This window comes from Conger conger, chromosome 16 (assembly GCF_963514075.1).
Source record: "Conger conger chromosome 16, fConCon1.1, whole genome shotgun sequence".
Lineage (NCBI taxonomy): Eukaryota > Metazoa > Chordata > Actinopteri > Anguilliformes > Congridae > Conger > Conger conger.
In genome coordinates this window covers 33920592-33938407 of record NC_083775.1, presented here as the reverse complement: position 1 = coordinate 33938407, position 17816 = coordinate 33920592, and the positions used below count along the sequence as shown (strand labels likewise).

Here is a 17816-nt window from a genome sequence, read left to right as displayed (position 1 = left end):
GTTAAGTGACTATTTTATGTGAATTCTCTGAATTTTGTCTAGAAAGTGGAACTATTAATCTTTGTAAACTGGAGAGAGGACATTTCTTTTCAGTGCGCGGTGGTTAATGGGCAGCTGAAAACCCTCTGCAAGGTAAATACCGATTTTCCCTGAAAGTGAGGATCAGGACAAATTACTGGATTCAGCAAGTCGTCATATATCTAAGCTGAGTCAACTGCTGTGGAAGCTAGTTTTTCGCAATTCTTTGGTCACAATTGTTGGATTCGTAGGCTATGATCTTATTTATTGACGAAAATGAGACAAGCCAGCCAGGAGTCGAATCTAGAATCTTCTGATCCATAGTCAGACGCGTTATCCATTGCGCCACTGGCCCATGCCATCTGCTTCATTTGTGGCCAGACAACAGACCCTGTTTGGCCACAAAATTGTTTTGAGCAATGTGGCTCTTGTCTGCTAATTTCCTTCCCATTCTTGGTGCAAATACAACCTGTGATTGCCTATGCAAAACAAATCTAGGACAATAAAATACACTGTCTGCTCAAATTGTTAAGTGACAATTTTATGTGAATTCTCTGAATTTTGTCTAGAAAGTGGAACTATTAATCTTTGTAAACTGGAGAGAGGACATTTCTTTTCAGTGGGTGGTGGTTAATGGGCAGCTGAAAACGCTCTACAAGGTAAACACCGATTTTCCCTGAAAGTGAGGATCAGGACAAATTGCTGGATTCAGCAAGCCGTGATATATCTAAGCTGAGTTAACTGCTGTGGAAGCTATGTTTTCGCAATTCTTTGGTCACAATTGGTGGATTCGTAGGCTATGATCTTATTTATTGACGAAAATGAGACAAGCCAGCCAGGAGTCGAACGTAGAATTTTCTGATCCGTAGTCAGACGCGTTATCCTTTGCGCCACTGGTCCATGCCATCTGCTGCAGTTGTGGCCAGACAACAGACCCTGTTTGGCCACAAAATTGCTTTGAGCAATGTGGCTCTTGTCTGCTAATTTCCTTCCCATTCTTGGTGGAAATACAACCTGTGATTGCCTATACAAAACAAATCTAGGACAATAAAATACACTGTCTGCTCAAATTGTTAAGTGACTATTTTATGTGAATTCTCTGAATTTTGTCTAGAAAGTGGAACTATTAATCTTTGTAAACTGGAGAGAGGACATTTCTTTTCAGTGGGTGGTGGTTAATGGGCAGCTGAAAACCCTCTGCAAGGTAAATACCGATTTTCCCTGAAAGTGAGGATCAGGACAAATTACTGGATTCAGCAAGTCGTCATATATCTAAGCTGAGTCAACTGCTGTGGAAGCTAGTTTTTCGCAATTCTTTGGTCACAATTGTTGGATTCGTAGGCTATGATCTTATTTATTGACGAAAATGAGACAAGCCAGCCAGGAGTCGAATCTAGAATCTTCTGATCCATAGTCAGACGCGTTATCCATTGCGCCACTGGCCCATGCCATCTGCTTCATTTGTGGCCAGACAACAGACCCTGTTTGGCCACAAAATTGTTTTGAGCAATGTGGCTCTTGTCTGCTAATTTCCTTCCCATTCTTGGTGCAAATACAACCTGTGATTGCCTATGCAAAACAAATCTAGGACAATAAAATACACTGTCTGCTCAAATTGTTAAGTGACAATTTTATGTGAATTCTCTGAATTTTGTCTAGAAAGTGGAACTATTAATCTTTGTAAACTGGAGAGAGGACATTTCTTTTCAGTGGGTGGTGGTTAATGGGCAGCTGAAAACGCTCTACAAGGTAAACACCGATTTTCCCTGAAAGTGAGGATCAGGACAAATTGCTGGATTCAGCAAGCCGTGATATATCTAAGCTGAGTTAACTGCTGTGGAAGCTATGTTTTCGCAATTCTTTGGTCACAATTGGTGGATTCGTAGGCTATGATCTTATTTATTGACGAAAATGAGACAAGCCAGCCAGGAGTCGAACGTAGAATTTTCTGATCCGTAGTCAGACGCGTTATCCTTTGCGCCACTGGTCCATGCCATCTGCTGCAGTTGTGGCCAGACAACAGACCCTGTTTGGCCACAAAATTGCTTTGAGCAATGTGGCTCTTGTCTGCTAATTTCCTTCCCATTCTTGGTGGAAATACAACCTGTGATTGCCTATACAAAACAAATCTAGGACAATAAAATACACTGTCTGCTCAAATTGTTAAGTGACTATTTTATGTGAATTCTCTGAATTTTGTCTAGAAAGTGGAACTATTAATCTTTGTAAACTGGAGAGAGGACATTTCTTTTCAGTGGGTGGTGGTTAATGGGCAGCTGAAAACCCTCTGCAAGGTAAATACCGATTTTCCCTGAAAGTGAGGATCAGGACAAATTACTGGATTCAGCAAGTCGTCATATATCTAAACTGAGTCAACTGCTGTGGAAGCTAGTTTTTCGCAATTCTTTGGTCACAATCGTTGGATTCGTAGGCTATGATCTTATTTATTGACGAAAATGAGACGAGCCAGCCAGGAGTCGAAACTAGAATCTTCTGATCCGTAGTCAGACGCGTTATCCATTGCGCCACTGGCCCATGCCACCTACTTCTTTTGTGGCCAGACAACAGACCCTGTTTGGCCACAAAATTGTTCTGAGCAATGTGGCTCTTGTCTGCTAATTTCCTTCCCATTCTTGGTGCAAATACAACCTGTGATTGCCTATGCAAAACAAATCTAGGACAATAAAATACACTGTCTGCTCAAATTGTTAAGTGACAATTTTATGTGAATTCTCTGAATTTTGTCTAGAAAGTGGAACTATTAATCTTTGTAAACTGGAGAGAGGACATTTCTTTTCAGTGGGTGGTGGTTAATGGGCAGCTGAAAACGCTCTAGAAGGCAAACACCGATTTTCCCTGAAAGTGAGGATCAGGACAAATTGCTGGATTCAGCAAGCCGTGATATATCTAAGCTGAGTCAACTGCTGTGGAAGCTATGTTTTCGCAATTCTTTGGTCACAATCGTTGGATTCGTAGGCTATGATCTTATTTATTGACGAAAATGAGACGAGCCAGCCAGGAGTCGAACCTAGAATCTTCTGATCCGTAGTCAGACGCATTATCCATTGCGCCACTGGCCCATGCCACCTACTTCTTTTGTGGCCAGACAACAGACCCTGTTTGGCCACAAAATTGTTCTGAGCAATGTGGCTCTTGTCTGCTAATTTCCTTCCCATTCTTGGTGCAAATACAACCTGTGATTGCCTATGCAAAACAAATCTAGGACAATAAAATACACTGTCTGCTCAAATTGTTAAGTGACAATTTTATGTGAATTCTCTGAATTTTGTCTAGAAAGTGGAACTATTAATCTTTGTAAACTGGAGAGAGGACATTTCTTTTCAGTGGGTGGTGGTTAATGGGCAGCTGAAAACGCTCTAGAAGGCAAACACCGATTTTCCCTGAAAGTGAGGATCAGGACAAATTACTGGATTCAGCAAGTCGTCATATATCTAAGCTGAGTCAACTGCTGTGGAAGCTAGTTTTTCGCAATTCTTTGGTCACAATCGTTGGATTCGTAGGCTATGATCTTGTTTATTGACGAAAATGAGACGAGCCAGCCAGGAGTCGAATCTAGAATCTTCTGATCCGTAGTCAGACGCGTTATCCATTGCGCCACTGGCCCATGCCACCTACTTCTTTTGTGGCCAGACAACAGACCCTGTTTGGCCACAAAATTGTTCTGAGCAATGTGGCTCTTGTCTGCTAATTTCCTTCCCATTCTTGGTGCAAATACAACCTGTGATTGCCTATGCAAAACAAATCTAGGACAATAAAATACACTGTCTGCTCAAATTGTTAAGTGACAATTTTATGTGAATTCTCTGAATTTTGTCTAGAAAGTGGAACTATTAATCTTTGTAAACTGGAGAGAGGACATTTCTTTTCAGTGGGTGGTGGTTAATGGGCAGCTGAAAACGCTCTAGAAGGCAAACACCGATTTTCCCTGAAAGTGAGGATCAGGACAAATTACTGGATTCAGCAAGTCGTCATATATCTAAACTGAGTCAACTGCTGTGGAAGCTAGTTTTTCGCAATTCTTTGGTCACAATCGTTGGATTCGTAGGCTATGATCTTGTTTATTGACGAAAATGAGACGAGCCAGCCAGGAGTCGAACCTAGAATCTTCTGATCCGTAGTCAGACGCGTTATCCATTGCGCCACTGGCCCATGCCACTTACTTCGTTTGTGGCCAGACAACAGACCCTGTTTGGCCACAAAATTGTTCTGAGCAATGTGGCTCTTGTCTGCTAATTTCCTTCCCATTCTTGGTGCAAATACAACCTGTGATTGCCTATGCAAAACAAATCTAGGACAATAAAATTCACTGTCTGCTCAAATTGTTAAGTGACAATTTTATGTGAATTCTCTGAAGTTTGTCTAGAAAGTGGAACTATTAATCTTTGTAAACTGGAGAGAGGACATTTCTTTTCAGTGCGCGGTGGTTAATGGGCAGCTGAAAACCCTCTGCAAGGTAAATACCGATTTTCCCTGAAAGTGAGGATCAGGACAAATTACTGGATTCAGCAAGTCGTCATATATCTAAGCTGAGTCGACTGCTGTGGAAGCTATGTTTTTGCAATTCTTTGGTCACAATTGTTGGATTCGTAGGCTATGATCTTATTTATTGACGAAAATGAGACGAGCCAGCCAGGAGTCGAACCTAGAATCTTCTGATCCGTAGTCAGACGCGTTATCCATTGCGCCACTGGCCCATGCCACCTACTTCTTTTGTGGCCAGACAACAGACCCTGTTTGGCCACAAAATTGTTTTGAGCAATGTGGCTCTTGTCTGCTAATTTCCTTCCCATTCTTGGTGCAAATACAACCTGTGATTGCCTATGCAAAACAAATCTAGGACAATAAAATACACTGTCTGCTCAAATTGTTAAGTGACAATTTTATGTGAATTCTCTGAATTTTGTCTAGAAAGTGGAACTATTAATCTTTGTAAACTGGAGAGAGGACATTTCTTTTCAGTGGGTGGTGGTTAATGGGCAGCTGAAAACGCTCTACAAGGTAAACACCGATTTTCCCTGAAAGTGAGGATCAGGACAAATTGCTGGATTCAGCAAGCCGTGATATATCTAAGCTGAGTTAACTGCTGTGGAAGCTATGTTTTCGCAATTCTTTGGTCACAATTGGTGGATTCGTAGGCTATGATCTTATTTATTGACGAAAATGAGACAAGCCAGCCAGGAGTCGAACGTAGAATTTTCTGATCCGTAGTCAGACGCGTTATCCTTTGCGCCACTGGTCCATGCCATCTGCTGCAGTTGTGGCCAGACAACAGACCCTGTTTGGCCACAAAATTGCTTTGAGCAATGTGGCTCTTGTCTGCTAATTTCCTTCCCATTCTTGGTGGAAATACAACCTGTGATTGCCTATACAAAACAAATCTAGGACAATAAAATACACTGTCTGCTCAAATTGTTAAGTGACTATTTTATGTGAATTCTCTGAATTTTGTCTAGAAAGTGGAACTATTAATCTTTGTAAACTGGAGAGAGGACATTTCTTTTCAGTGGGTGGTGGTTAATGGGCAGCTGAAAACCCTCTGCAAGGTAAATACCGATTTTCCCTGAAAGTGAGGATCAGGACAAATTACTGGATTCAGCAAGTCGTCATATATCTAAGCTGAGTCGACTGCTGTGGAAGCTATGTTTTTGCAATTCTTTGGTCACAATCGTTGGATTCGTAGGCTATGATCTTATTTATTGACGAAAATGAGACGAGCCAGCCAGGAGTCGAACCTAGAATCTTCTGATCCGTAGTCAGACGCGTTATCCATTGCGCCACTGGCCCATGCCACCTACTTCTTTTGTGGCCAGACAACAGACCCTGTTTGGCCACAAAATTGTTTTGAGCAATGTGGCTCTTGTCTGCTAATTTCCTTCCCATTCTTGGTGCAAATACAACCTGTGATTGCCTATGCAAAACAAATCTAGGACAATAAAATACACTGTCTGCTCAAATTGTTAAGTGACAATTTTATGTGAATTCTCTGAATTTTGTCTAGAAAGTGGAACTATTAATCTTTGTAAACTGGAGAGAGGACATTTCTTTTCAGTGGGTGGTGGTTAATGGGCAGCTGAAAACGCTCTACAAGGTAAACACCGATTTTCCCTGAAAGTGAGGATCAGGACAAATTGCTGGATTCAGCAAGCCGTGATATATCTAAGCTGAGTTAACTGCTGTGGAAGCTATGTTTTCGCAATTCTTTGGTCACAATTGGTGGATTCGTAGGCTATGATCTTATTTATTGACGAAAATGAGACAAGCCAGCCAGGAGTCGAACGTAGAATTTTCTGATCCGTAGTCAGACGCGTTATCCTTTGCGCCACTGGTCCATGCCATCTGCTGCAGTTGTGGCCAGACAACAGACCCTGTTTGGCCACAAAATTGCTTTGAGCAATGTGGCTCTTGTCTGCTAATTTCCTTCCCATTCTTGGTGGAAATACAACCTGTGATTGCCTATACAAAACAAATCTAGGACAATAAAATACACTGTCTGCTCAAATTGTTAAGTGACTATTTTATGTGAATTCTCTGAATTTTGTCTAGAAAGTGGAACTATTAATCTTTGTAAACTGGAGAGAGGACATTTCTTTTCAGTGGGTGGTGGTTAATGGGCAGCTGAAAACCCTCTGCAAGGTAAATACCGATTTTCCCTGAAAGTGAGGATCAGGACAAATTACTGGATTCAGCAAGTCGTCATATATCTAAACTGAGTCAACTGCTGTGGAAGCTAGTTTTTCGCAATTCTTTGGTCACAATCGTTGGATTCGTAGGCTATGATCTTATTTATTGACGAAAATGAGACGAGCCAGCCAGGAGTCGAAACTAGAATCTTCTGATCCGTAGTCAGACGCGTTATCCATTGCGCCACTGGCCCATGCCACCTGCTTCATTTGTGGCCAGACAACAGACCCTGTTTGGCCACAAAATTGTTCTGAGCAATGTGGCTCTTGTCTGCTAATTTCCTTCCCATTCTTGGTGCAAATACAACCTGTGATTGCCTATGCAAAACAAATCTAGGACAATAAAATACACTGTCTGCTCAAATTGTTAAGTGACAATTTTATGTGAATTCTCTGAATTTTGTCTAGAAAGTGGAACTATTAATCTTTGTAAACTGGAGAGAGGACATTTCTTTTCAGTGGGTGGTGGTTAATGGGCAGCTGAAAACGCTCTAGAAGGCAAACACCGATTTTCCCTGAAAGTGAGGATCAGGACAAATTGCTGGATTCAGCAAGCCGTGATATATCTAAGCTGAGTCAACTGCTGTGGAAGCTATGTTTTCGCAATTCTTTGGTCACAATCGTTGGATTCGTAGGCTATGATCTTATTTATTGACGAAAATGAGACGAGCCAGCCAGGAGTCGAACCTAGAATCTTCTGATCCGTAGTCAGACGCGTTATCCATTGCGCCACTGGCCCATGCCACTTACTTCGTTTGTGGCCAGACAACAGACCCTGTTTGGCCACAAAATTGTTCTGAGCAATGTGGCTCTTGTCTGCTAATTTCCTTCCCATTCTTGGTGCAAATACAACCTGTGATTGCCTATGCAAAACAAATCTAGGACAATAAAATTCACTGTCTGCTCAAATTGTTAAGTGACAATTTTATGTGAATTCTCTGAAGTTTGTCTAGAAAGTGGAACTATTAATCTTTGTAAACTGGAGAGAGGACATTTCTTTTCAGTGCGCGGTGGTTAATGGGCAGCTGAAAACCCTCTGCAAGGTAAATACCGATTTTCCCTGAAAGTGAGGATCAGGACAAATTACTGGATTCAGCAAGTCGTCATATATCTAAGCTGAGTCGACTGCTGTGGAAGCTATGTTTTTGCAATTCTTTGGTCACAATTGTTGGATTCGTAGGCTATGATCTTGTTTATTGACGAAAATGAGACGAGCCAGCCAGGAGTCGAATCTAGAATCTTCTGATCCGTAGTCAGACGCGTTATCCATTGCGCCACTGGCCCATGCCACCTACTTCTTTTGTGGCCAGACAACAGACCCTGTTTGGCCACAAAATTGTTCTGAGCAATGTGGCTCTTGTCTGCTAATTTCCTTCCCATTCTTGGTGCAAATACAACCTGTGATTGCCTATGCAAAACAAATCTAGGACAATAAAATACACTGTCTGCTCAAATTGTTAAGTGACAATTTTATGTGAATTCTCTGAATTTTGTCTAGAAAGTGGAACTATTAATCTTTGTAAACTGGAGAGAGGACATTTCTTTTCAGTGGGTGGTGGTTAATGGGCAGCTGAAAACGCTCTAGAAGGCAAACACCGATTTTCCCTGAAAGTGAGGATCAGGACAAATTACTGGATTCAGCAAGTCGTCATATATCTAAACTGAGTCAACTGCTGTGGAAGCTAGTTTTTCGCAATTCTTTGGTCACAATCGTTGGATTCGTAGGCTATGATCTTGTTTATTGACGAAAATGAGACGAGCCAGCCAGGAGTCGAACCTAGAATCTTCTGATCCGTAGTCAGACGCGTTATCCATTGCGCCACTGGCCCATGCCACTTACTTCGTTTGTGGCCAGACAACAGACCCTGTTTGGCCACAAAATTGTTCTGAGCAATGTGGCTCTTGTCTGCTAATTTCCTTCCCATTCTTGGTGCAAATACAACCTGTGATTGCCTATGCAAAACAAATCTAGGACAATAAAATTCACTGTCTGCTCAAATTGTTAAGTGACAATTTTATGTGAATTCTCTGAAGTTTGTCTAGAAAGTGGAACTATTAATCTTTGTAAACTGGAGAGAGGACATTTCTTTTCAGTGCGCGGTGGTTAATGGGCAGCTGAAAACCCTCTGCAAGGTAAATACCGATTTTCCCTGAAAGTGAGGATCAGGACAAATTACTGGATTCAGCAAGTCGTCATATATCTAAGCTGAGTCGACTGCTGTGGAAGCTATGTTTTTGCAATTCTTTGGTCACAATTGTTGGATTCGTAGGCTATGATCTTATTTATTGACGAAAATGAGACGAGCCAGCCAGGAGTCGAACCTAGAATCTTCTGATCCGTAGTCAGACGCGTTATCCATTACGCCACTGGCCCATGCCACCTACTTCTTTTGTGGCCAGACAACAGACCCTGTTTGGCCACAAAATTGTTCTGAGCAATGTGGCTCTTGTCTGCTAATTTCCTTCCCATTCTTGGTGCAAATACAACCTGTGATTGCCTATGCAAAACAAATCTAGGACAATAAAATACACTGTCTGCTCAAATTGTTAAGTGACTATTTTATGTGAATTCTCTGAATTTTGTCTAGAAAGTGGAACTATTAATCTTTGTAAACTGGAGAGAGGACATTTCTTTTCAGTGCGCGGTGGTTAATGGGCAGCTGAAAACCCTCTGCAAGGTAAATACCGATTTTCCCTGAAAGTGAGGATCAGGACAAATTACTGGATTCAGCAAGTCGTCATATATCTAAGCTGAGTCAACTGCTGTGGAAGCTAGTTTTTCGCAGTTCTTTGGTCACAATCGTTGGATTCGTAGGCTATGATCTTATTTATTGACGAAAATGAGACGAGCCAGCCAGGAGTCGAATCTAGAATCTTCTGATCCGTAGTCAGACGCGTTATCCATTGCGCCACTGGCCCATGCCACCTACTTCTTTTGTGGCCAGACAACAGACCCTGTTTGGCCACAAAATTGTTCTGAGCAATGTGGCTCTTGTCTGCTAATTTCCTTCCCATTCTTGGTGCAAATACAACCTGTGATTGCCTATGCAAAACAAATCTAGGACAATAAAATACACTGTCTGCTCAAATTGTTAAGTGACAATTTTATGTGAATTCTCTGAATTTTGTCTAGAAAGTGGAACTATTAATCTTTGTAAACTGGAGAGAGGACATTTCTTTTCAGTGGGTGGTGGTTAATGGGCAGCTGAAAACGCTCTAGAAGGCAAACACCGATTTTCCCTGAAAGTGAGGATCAGGACAAATTGCTGGATTCAGCAAGCCGTGATATATCTAAGCTGAGTCAACTGCTGTGGAAGCTATGTTTTCGCAATTCTTTGGTCACAATCGTTGGATTCGTAGGCTATGATCTTATTTATTGACGAAAATGAGACGAGCCAGCCAGGAGTCGAACCTAGAATCTTCTGATCCGTAGTCAGACGCGTTATCCATTGCGCCACTGGCCCATGCCACTTACTTCGTTTGTGGCCAGACAACAGACCCTGTTTGGCCACAAAATTGTTCTGAGCAATGTGGCTCTTGTCTGCTAATTTCCTTCCCATTCTTGGTGCAAATACAACCTGTGATTGCCTATGCAAAACAAATCTAGGACAATAAAATTCACTGTCTGCTCAAATTGTTAAGTGACAATTTTATGTGAATTCTCTGAAGTTTGTCTAGAAAGTGGAACTATTAATCTTTGTAAACTGGAGAGAGGACATTTCTTTTCAGTGCGCGGTGGTTAATGGGCAGCTGAAAACCCTCTGCAAGGTAAATACCGATTTTCCCTGAAAGTGAGGATCAGGACAAATTACTGGATTCAGCAAGTCGTCATATATCTAAGCTGAGTCGACTGCTGTGGAAGCTATGTTTTTGCAATTCTTTGGTCACAATTGTTGGATTCGTAGGCTATGATCTTGTTTATTGACGAAAATGAGACGAGCCAGCCAGGAGTCGAATCTAGAATCTTCTGATCCGTAGTCAGACGCGTTATCCATTGCGCCACTGGCCCATGCCACCTACTTCTTTTGTGGCCAGACAACAGACCCTGTTTGGCCACAAAATTGTTCTGAGCAATGTGGCTCTTGTCTGCTAATTTCCTTCCCATTCTTGGTGCAAATACAACCTGTGATTGCCTATGCAAAACAAATCTAGGACAATAAAATACACTGTCTGCTCAAATTGTTAAGTGACAATTTTATGTGAATTCTCTGAATTTTGTCTAGAAAGTGGAACTATTAATCTTTGTAAACTGGAGAGAGGACATTTCTTTTCAGTGGGTGGTGGTTAATGGGCAGCTGAAAACGCTCTAGAAGGCAAACACCGATTTTCCCTGAAAGTGAGGATCAGGACAAATTACTGGATTCAGCAAGTCGTCATATATCTAAACTGAGTCAACTGCTGTGGAAGCTAGTTTTTCGCAATTCTTTGGTCACAATCGTTGGATTCGTAGGCTATGATCTTGTTTATTGACGAAAATGAGACGAGCCAGCCAGGAGTCGAACCTAGAATCTTCTGATCCGTAGTCAGACGCGTTATCCATTGCGCCACTGGCCCATGCCACTTACTTCGTTTGTGGCCAGACAACAGACCCTGTTTGGCCACAAAATTGTTCTGAGCAATGTGGCTCTTGTCTGCTAATTTCCTTCCCATTCTTGGTGCAAATACAACCTGTGATTGCCTATGCAAAACAAATCTAGGACAATAAAATTCACTGTCTGCTCAAATTGTTAAGTGACAATTTTATGTGAATTCTCTGAAGTTTGTCTAGAAAGTGGAACTATTAATCTTTGTAAACTGGAGAGAGGACATTTCTTTTCAGTGCGCGGTGGTTAATGGGCAGCTGAAAACCCTCTGCAAGGTAAATACCGATTTTCCCTGAAAGTGAGGATCAGGACAAATTACTGGATTCAGCAAGTCGTCATATATCTAAGCTGAGTCGACTGCTGTGGAAGCTATGTTTTTGCAATTCTTTGGTCACAATTGTTGGATTCGTAGGCTATGATCTTATTTATTGACGAAAATGAGACGAGCCAGCCAGGAGTCGAACCTAGAATCTTCTGATCCGTAGTCAGACGCGTTATCCATTGCGCCACTGGCCCATGCCACCTACTTCTTTTGTGGCCAGACAACAGACCCTGTTTGGCCACAAAATTGTTCTGAGCAATGTGGCTCTTGTCTGCTAATTTCCTTCCCATTCTTGGTGCAAATACAACCTGTGATTGCCTATGCAAAACAAATCTAGGACAATAAAATACACTGTCTGCTCAAATTGTTAAGTGACTATTTTATGTGAATTCTCTGAATTTTGTCTAGAAAGTGGAACTATTAATCTTTGTAAACTGGAGAGAGGACATTTCTTTTCAGTGCGCGGTGGTTAATGGGCAGCTGAAAACCCTCTGCAAGGTAAATACCGATTTTCCCTGAAAGTGAGGATCAGGACAAATTACTGGATTCAGCAAGTCGTCATATATCTAAGCTGAGTCAACTGCTGTGGAAGCTAGTTTTTTGCAATTCTTTGGTCACAATCGTTGGATTCGTAGGCTATGATCTTATTTATTGACGAAAATGAGACGAGCCAGCCAGGAGTCGAATCTAGAATCTTCTGATCCGTAGTCAGACGCGTTATCCATTGCGCCACTGGCCCATGCCACCTACTTCTTTTGTGGCCAGACAACAGACCCTGTTTGGCCACAAAATTGTTCTGAGCAATGTGGCTCTTGTCTGCTAATTTCCTTCCCATTCTTGGTGCAAATACAACCTGTGATTGCCTATGCAAAACAAATCTAGGACAATAAAATACACTGTCTGCTCAAATTGTTAAGTGACAATTTTATGTGAATTCTCTGAATTTTGTCTAGAAAGTGGAACTATTAATCTTTGTAAACTGGAGAGAGGACATTTCTTTTCAGTGGGTGGTGGTTAATGGGCAGCTGAAAACGCTCTAGAAGGCAAACACCGATTTTCCCTGAAAGTGAGGATCAGGACAAATTACTGGATTCAGCAAGTCGTCATATATCTAAACTGAGTCAACTGCTGTGGAAGCTAGTTTTTCGCAATTCTTTGGTCACAATCGTTGGATTCGTAGGCTATGATCTTGTTTATTGACGAAAATGAGACGAGCCAGCCAGGAGTCGAAACTAGAATCTTCTGATCCGTAGTCAGACATGTTATCCATTGCGCCACTGGCCCATGCCACTTACTTTGTTTGTGGCCAGACAACAGACCCTGTTTGGCCACAAAATTGTTCTGAGCAATGTGGCTCTTGTCTGCTAATTTCCTTCCCATTCTTGGTGCAAATACAACCTGTGATTGCCTATGCAAAACAAATCTAGGACAATAAAATTCACTGTCTGCTCAAATTGTTAAGTGACAATTTTATGTGAATTCTCTGAAGTTTGTCTAGAAAGTGGAACTATTAATCTTTGTAAACTGGAGAGAGGACATTTCTTTTCAGTGCGCGGTGGTTAATGGGCAGCTGAAAACCCTCTGCAAGGTAAATACCGATTTTCCCTGAAAGTGAGGATCAGGACAAATTACTGGATTCAGCAAGTCGTCATATATCTAAGCTGAGTCGACTGCTGTGGAAGCTATGTTTTTGCAATTCTTTGGTCACAATTGTTGGATTCGTAGGCTATGATCTTATTTATTGACGAAAATGAGACGAGCCAGCCAGGAGTCGAACCTAGAATCTTCTGATCCGTAGTCAGACGCGTTATCCATTGCGCCACTGGCCCATGCCACCTACTTCTTTTGTGGCCAGACAACAGACCCTGTTTGGCCACAAAATTGTTTTGAGCAATGTGGCTCTTGTCTGCTAATTTCCTTCCCATTCTTGGTGCAAATACAACCTGTGATTGCCTATGCAAAACAAATCTAGGACAATAAAATACACTGTCTGCTCAAATTGTTAAGTGACAATTTTATGTGAATTCTCTGAATTTTGTCTAGAAAGTGGAACTATTAATCTTTGTAAACTGGAGAGAGGACATTTCTTTTCAGTGGGTGGTGGTTAATGGGCAGCTGAAAACGTTCTACAAGGTAAACACCGATTTTCCCTGAAAGTGAGGATCAGGACAAATTGCTGGATTCAGCAAGCCGTGATATATCTAAACTGAGTCAACTGCTGTGGAAGCTAGTTTTTCGCAATTCTTTGGTCACAATCGTTGGATTCGTAGGCTATGATCTTATTTATTGACGAAAATGAGACGAGCCAGCCAGGAGTCGAACCTAGAATCTTCTGATCCGTAGTCAGACGCGTTATCCATTGCGCCACTGGCCCATGCCACCTACTTCTTTTGTGGCCAGACAACAGACCCTGTTTGGCCACAAAATTGTTCTGAGCAATGTGGCTCTTGTCTGCTAATTTCCTTCCCATTCTTGGTGCAAATACAACCTGTGATTGCCTATGCAAAACAAATCTAGGACAATAAAATACACTGTCTGCTCAAATTGTTAAGTGACAATTTTATGTGAATTCTCTGAATTTTGTCTAGAAAGTGGAACTATTAATCTTTGTAAACTGGAGAGAGGACATTTCTTTTCAGTGGGTGGTGGTTAATGGGCAGCTGAAAACGCTCTAGAAGGCAAACACCGATTTTCCCTGAAAGTGAGGATCAGGACAAATTGCTGGATTCAGCAAGCCGTGATATATCTAAGCTGAGTCAACTGCTGTGGAAGCTATGTTTTCGCAATTCTTTGGTCACAATCGTTGGATTCGTAGGCTATGATCTTATTTATTGACGAAAATGAGACGAGCCAGCCAGGAGTCGAACCTAGAATCTTCTGATCCGTAGTCAGACGCGTTATCCATTGCGCCACTGGCCCATGCCACCTACTTCTTTTGTGGCCAGACAACAGACCCTGTTTGGCCACAAAATTGTTCTGAGCAATGTGGCTCTTGTCTGCTAATTTCCTTCCCATTCTTGGTGCAAATACAACCTGTGATTGCCTATGCAAAACAAATCTAGGACAATAAAATACACTGTCTGCTCAAATTGTTAAGTGACAATTTTATGTGAATTCTCTGAATTTTGTCTAGAAAGTGGAACTATTAATCTTTGTAAACTGGAGAGAGGACATTTCTTTTCAGTGGGTGGTGGTTAATGGGCAGCTGAAAACGCTCTAGAAGGCAAACACCGATTTTCCCTGAAAGTGAGGATCAGGACAAATTACTGGATTCAGCAAGTCGTCATATATCTAAACTGAGTCAACTGCTGTGGAAGCTAGTTTTTCGCAATTCTTTGGTCACAATCGTTGGATTCGTAGGCTATGATCTTGTTTATTGACGAAAATGAGACGAGCCAGCCAGGAGTCGAACCTAGAATCTTCTGATCCGTAGTCAGACGCGTTATCCATTGCGCCACTGGCCCATGCCACTTACTGCGTTTGTGGCCAGACAACAGACCCTGTTTGGCCACAAAATTGTTCTGAGCAATGTGGCTCTTGTCTGCTAATTTCCTTCCCATTCTTGGTGCAAATACAACCTGTGATTGCCTATACAAAACAAATCTAGGACAATAAAATACACTGTCTGCTCAAATTGTTAAGTGACTATTTTATGTGAATTCTCTGAATTTTGTCTAGAAAGTGGAACTATTAATCTTTGTAAACTGGAGAGAGGACATTTCTTTTCAGTGGGTGGTGGTTAATGGGCAGCTGAAAACCCTCTGCAAGGTAAATACCGATTTTCCCTGAAAGTGAGGATCAGGACAAATTACTGGATTCAGCAAGTCGTCATATATCTAAACTGAGTCAACTGCTGTGGAAGCTAGTTTTTCGCAATTCTTTGGTCACAATCGTTGGATTCGTAGGCTATGATCTTATTTATTGACGAAAATGAGACGAGCCAGCCAGGAGTCGAAACTAGAATCTTCTGATCCGTAGTCAGACGCGTTATCCATTGCGCCACTGGCCCATGCCACCTGCTTCATTTGTGGCCAGACAACAGACCCTGTTTGGCCACAAAATTGTTCTGAGCAATGTGGCTCTTGTCTGCTAATTTCCTTCCCATTCTTGGTGCAAATACAACCTGTGATTGCCTATGCAAAACAAATCTAGGACAATAAAATACACTGTCTGCTCAAATTGTTAAGTGACAATTTTATGTGAATTCTCTGAATTTTGTCTAGAAAGTGGAACTATTAATCTTTGTAAACTGGAGAGAGGACATTTCTTTTCAGTGGGTGGTGGTTAATGGGCAGCTGAAAACGCTCTAGAAGGCAAACACCGATTTTCCCTGAAAGTGAGGATCAGGACAAATTGCTGGATTCAGCAAGCCGTGATATATCTAAGCTGAGTCAACTGCTGTGGAAGCTATGTTTTCGCAATTCTTTGGTCACAATCGTTGGATTCGTAGGCTATGATCTTATTTATTGACGAAAATGAGACGAGCCAGCCAGGAGTCGAACCTAGAATCTTCTGATCCGTAGTCAGACGCATTATCCATTGCGCCACTGGCCCATGCCACCTACTTCTTTTGTGGCCAGACAACAGACCCTGTTTGGCCACAAAATTGTTCTGAGCAATGTGGCTCTTGTCTGCTAATTTCCTTCCCATTCTTGGTGCAAATACAACCTGTGATTGCCTATGCAAAACAAATCTAGGACAATAAAATACACTGTCTGCTCAAATTGTTAAGTGACAATTTTATGTGAATTCTCTGAATTTTGTCTAGAAAGTGGAACTATTAATCTTTGTAAACTGGAGAGAGGACATTTCTTTTCAGTGGGTGGTGGTTAATGGGCAGCTGAAAACGCTCTAGAAGGCAAACACCGATTTTCCCTGAAAGTGAGGATCAGGACAAATTATTGGATTCAGCAAGTCGTCATATATCTAAGCTGAGTCAACTGCTGTGGAAGCTAGTTTTTCGCAATTCTTTGGTCACAATCGTTGGATTCGTAGGCTATGATCTTGTTTATTGACGAAAATGAGACGAGCCAGCCAGGAGTCGAATCTAGAATCTTCTGATCCGTAGTCAGACGCGTTATCCATTGCGCCACTGGCCCATGCCACCTACTTCTTTTGTGGCCAGACAACAGACCCTGTTTGGCCACAAAATTGTTCTGAGCAATGTGGCTCTTGTCTGCTAATTTCCTTCCCATTCTTGGTGCAAATACAACCTGTGATTGCCTATGCAAAACAAATCTAGGACAATAAAATACACTGTCTGCTCAAATTGTTAAGTGACAATTTTATGTGAATTCTCTGAATTTTGTCTAGAAAGTGGAACTATTAATCTTTGTAAACTGGAGAGAGGACATTTCTTTTCAGTGGGTGGTGGTTAATGGGCAGCTGAAAACGCTCTAGAAGGCAAACACCGATTTTCCCTGAAAGTGAGGATCAGGACAAATTACTGGATTCAGCAAGTCGTCATATATCTAAACTGAGTCAACTGCTGTGGAAGCTAGTTTTTCGCAATTCTTTGGTCACAATCGTTGGATTCGTAGGCTATGATCTTGTTTATTGACGAAAATGAGACGAGCCAGCCAGGAGTCGAACCTAGAATCTTCTGATCCGTAGTCAGACGCGTTATCCATTGCGCCACTGGCCCATGCCACTTACTTCGTTTGTGGCCAGACAACAGACCCTGTTTGGCCACAAAATTGTTCTGAGCAATGTGGCTCTTGTCTGCTAATTTCCTTCCCATTCTTGGTGCAAATACAACCTGTGATTGCCTATGCAAAACAAATCTAGGACAATAAAATACACTGTCTGCTCAAATTGTTAAGTGACAATTTTATGTGAATTCTCTGAATTTTGTCTAGAAAGTGGAACTATTAATCTTTGTAAACTGGAGAGAGGACATTTCTTTTCAGTGGGTGGTGGTTAATGGGCAGCTGAAAACGCTCTAGAAGGCAAACACCGATTTTCCCTGAAAGTGAGGATCAGGACAAATTGCTGGATTCAGCAAGCCGTGATATATCTAAGCTGAGTCAACTGCTGTGGAAGCTATGTTTTCGCAATTCTTTGGTCACAATCGTTGGATTCGTAGGCTATGATCTTATTTATTGACGAAAATGAGACGAGCCAGCCAGGAGTCGAACCTAGAATCTTCTGATCCGTAGTCAGACGCGTTATCCATTGCGCCACTGGCCCATG

At 41.9% G+C, this 17816-nt stretch overlaps 17 non-coding genes across 17 annotated transcripts; all 17 read right to left on the bottom strand.

Moving 5' to 3' along the window:
- Positions 1-3025: 3025 nt before the first annotated feature.
- trnar-acg (transfer RNA arginine (anticodon ACG)) lies at positions 3026-3098 on the bottom strand. Its single transcript has one exon. It is a non-coding gene; the product is annotated as a tRNA-Arg (tRNA).
- Positions 3099-4115: 1017 nt separating this feature from the next.
- On the bottom strand, positions 4116-4188 carry trnar-acg (transfer RNA arginine (anticodon ACG)). The gene has a single exon. It is a non-coding gene; the product is annotated as a tRNA-Arg (tRNA).
- Positions 4189-4660: 472 nt separating this feature from the next.
- trnar-acg (transfer RNA arginine (anticodon ACG)) lies at positions 4661-4733 on the bottom strand. Its single transcript has one exon. It is a non-coding gene; the product is annotated as a tRNA-Arg (tRNA).
- A 1017-nt stretch (positions 4734-5750) lies between these two features.
- On the bottom strand, positions 5751-5823 carry trnar-acg (transfer RNA arginine (anticodon ACG)). The gene has a single exon. It is a non-coding gene; the product is annotated as a tRNA-Arg (tRNA).
- A 1562-nt stretch (positions 5824-7385) lies between these two features.
- trnar-acg (transfer RNA arginine (anticodon ACG)) lies at positions 7386-7458 on the bottom strand. Its single transcript has one exon. It is a non-coding gene; the product is annotated as a tRNA-Arg (tRNA).
- A 1017-nt stretch (positions 7459-8475) lies between these two features.
- On the bottom strand, positions 8476-8548 carry trnar-acg (transfer RNA arginine (anticodon ACG)). Its single transcript has one exon. It is a non-coding gene; the product is annotated as a tRNA-Arg (tRNA).
- Positions 8549-9020: 472 nt separating this feature from the next.
- On the bottom strand, positions 9021-9093 carry trnar-acg (transfer RNA arginine (anticodon ACG)). The gene has a single exon. It is a non-coding gene; the product is annotated as a tRNA-Arg (tRNA).
- Positions 9094-10110: 1017 nt separating this feature from the next.
- trnar-acg (transfer RNA arginine (anticodon ACG)) lies at positions 10111-10183 on the bottom strand. The gene has a single exon. It is a non-coding gene; the product is annotated as a tRNA-Arg (tRNA).
- A 1017-nt stretch (positions 10184-11200) lies between these two features.
- trnar-acg (transfer RNA arginine (anticodon ACG)) lies at positions 11201-11273 on the bottom strand. Its single transcript has one exon. It is a non-coding gene; the product is annotated as a tRNA-Arg (tRNA).
- A 472-nt stretch (positions 11274-11745) lies between these two features.
- Positions 11746-11818, bottom strand: trnar-acg (transfer RNA arginine (anticodon ACG)). Its single transcript has one exon. It is a non-coding gene; the product is annotated as a tRNA-Arg (tRNA).
- A 1562-nt stretch (positions 11819-13380) lies between these two features.
- Positions 13381-13453, bottom strand: trnar-acg (transfer RNA arginine (anticodon ACG)). Its single transcript has one exon. It is a non-coding gene; the product is annotated as a tRNA-Arg (tRNA).
- A 472-nt stretch (positions 13454-13925) lies between these two features.
- trnar-acg (transfer RNA arginine (anticodon ACG)) lies at positions 13926-13998 on the bottom strand. The gene has a single exon. It is a non-coding gene; the product is annotated as a tRNA-Arg (tRNA).
- Positions 13999-14470: 472 nt separating this feature from the next.
- Positions 14471-14543, bottom strand: trnar-acg (transfer RNA arginine (anticodon ACG)). Its single transcript has one exon. It is a non-coding gene; the product is annotated as a tRNA-Arg (tRNA).
- Positions 14544-15015: 472 nt separating this feature from the next.
- On the bottom strand, positions 15016-15088 carry trnar-acg (transfer RNA arginine (anticodon ACG)). The gene has a single exon. It is a non-coding gene; the product is annotated as a tRNA-Arg (tRNA).
- Positions 15089-16105: 1017 nt separating this feature from the next.
- trnar-acg (transfer RNA arginine (anticodon ACG)) lies at positions 16106-16178 on the bottom strand. The gene has a single exon. It is a non-coding gene; the product is annotated as a tRNA-Arg (tRNA).
- A 1017-nt stretch (positions 16179-17195) lies between these two features.
- trnar-acg (transfer RNA arginine (anticodon ACG)) lies at positions 17196-17268 on the bottom strand. Its single transcript has one exon. It is a non-coding gene; the product is annotated as a tRNA-Arg (tRNA).
- A 472-nt stretch (positions 17269-17740) lies between these two features.
- On the bottom strand, positions 17741-17813 carry trnar-acg (transfer RNA arginine (anticodon ACG)). The gene has a single exon. It is a non-coding gene; the product is annotated as a tRNA-Arg (tRNA).
- Positions 17814-17816: the final 3 nt, after the last annotated feature.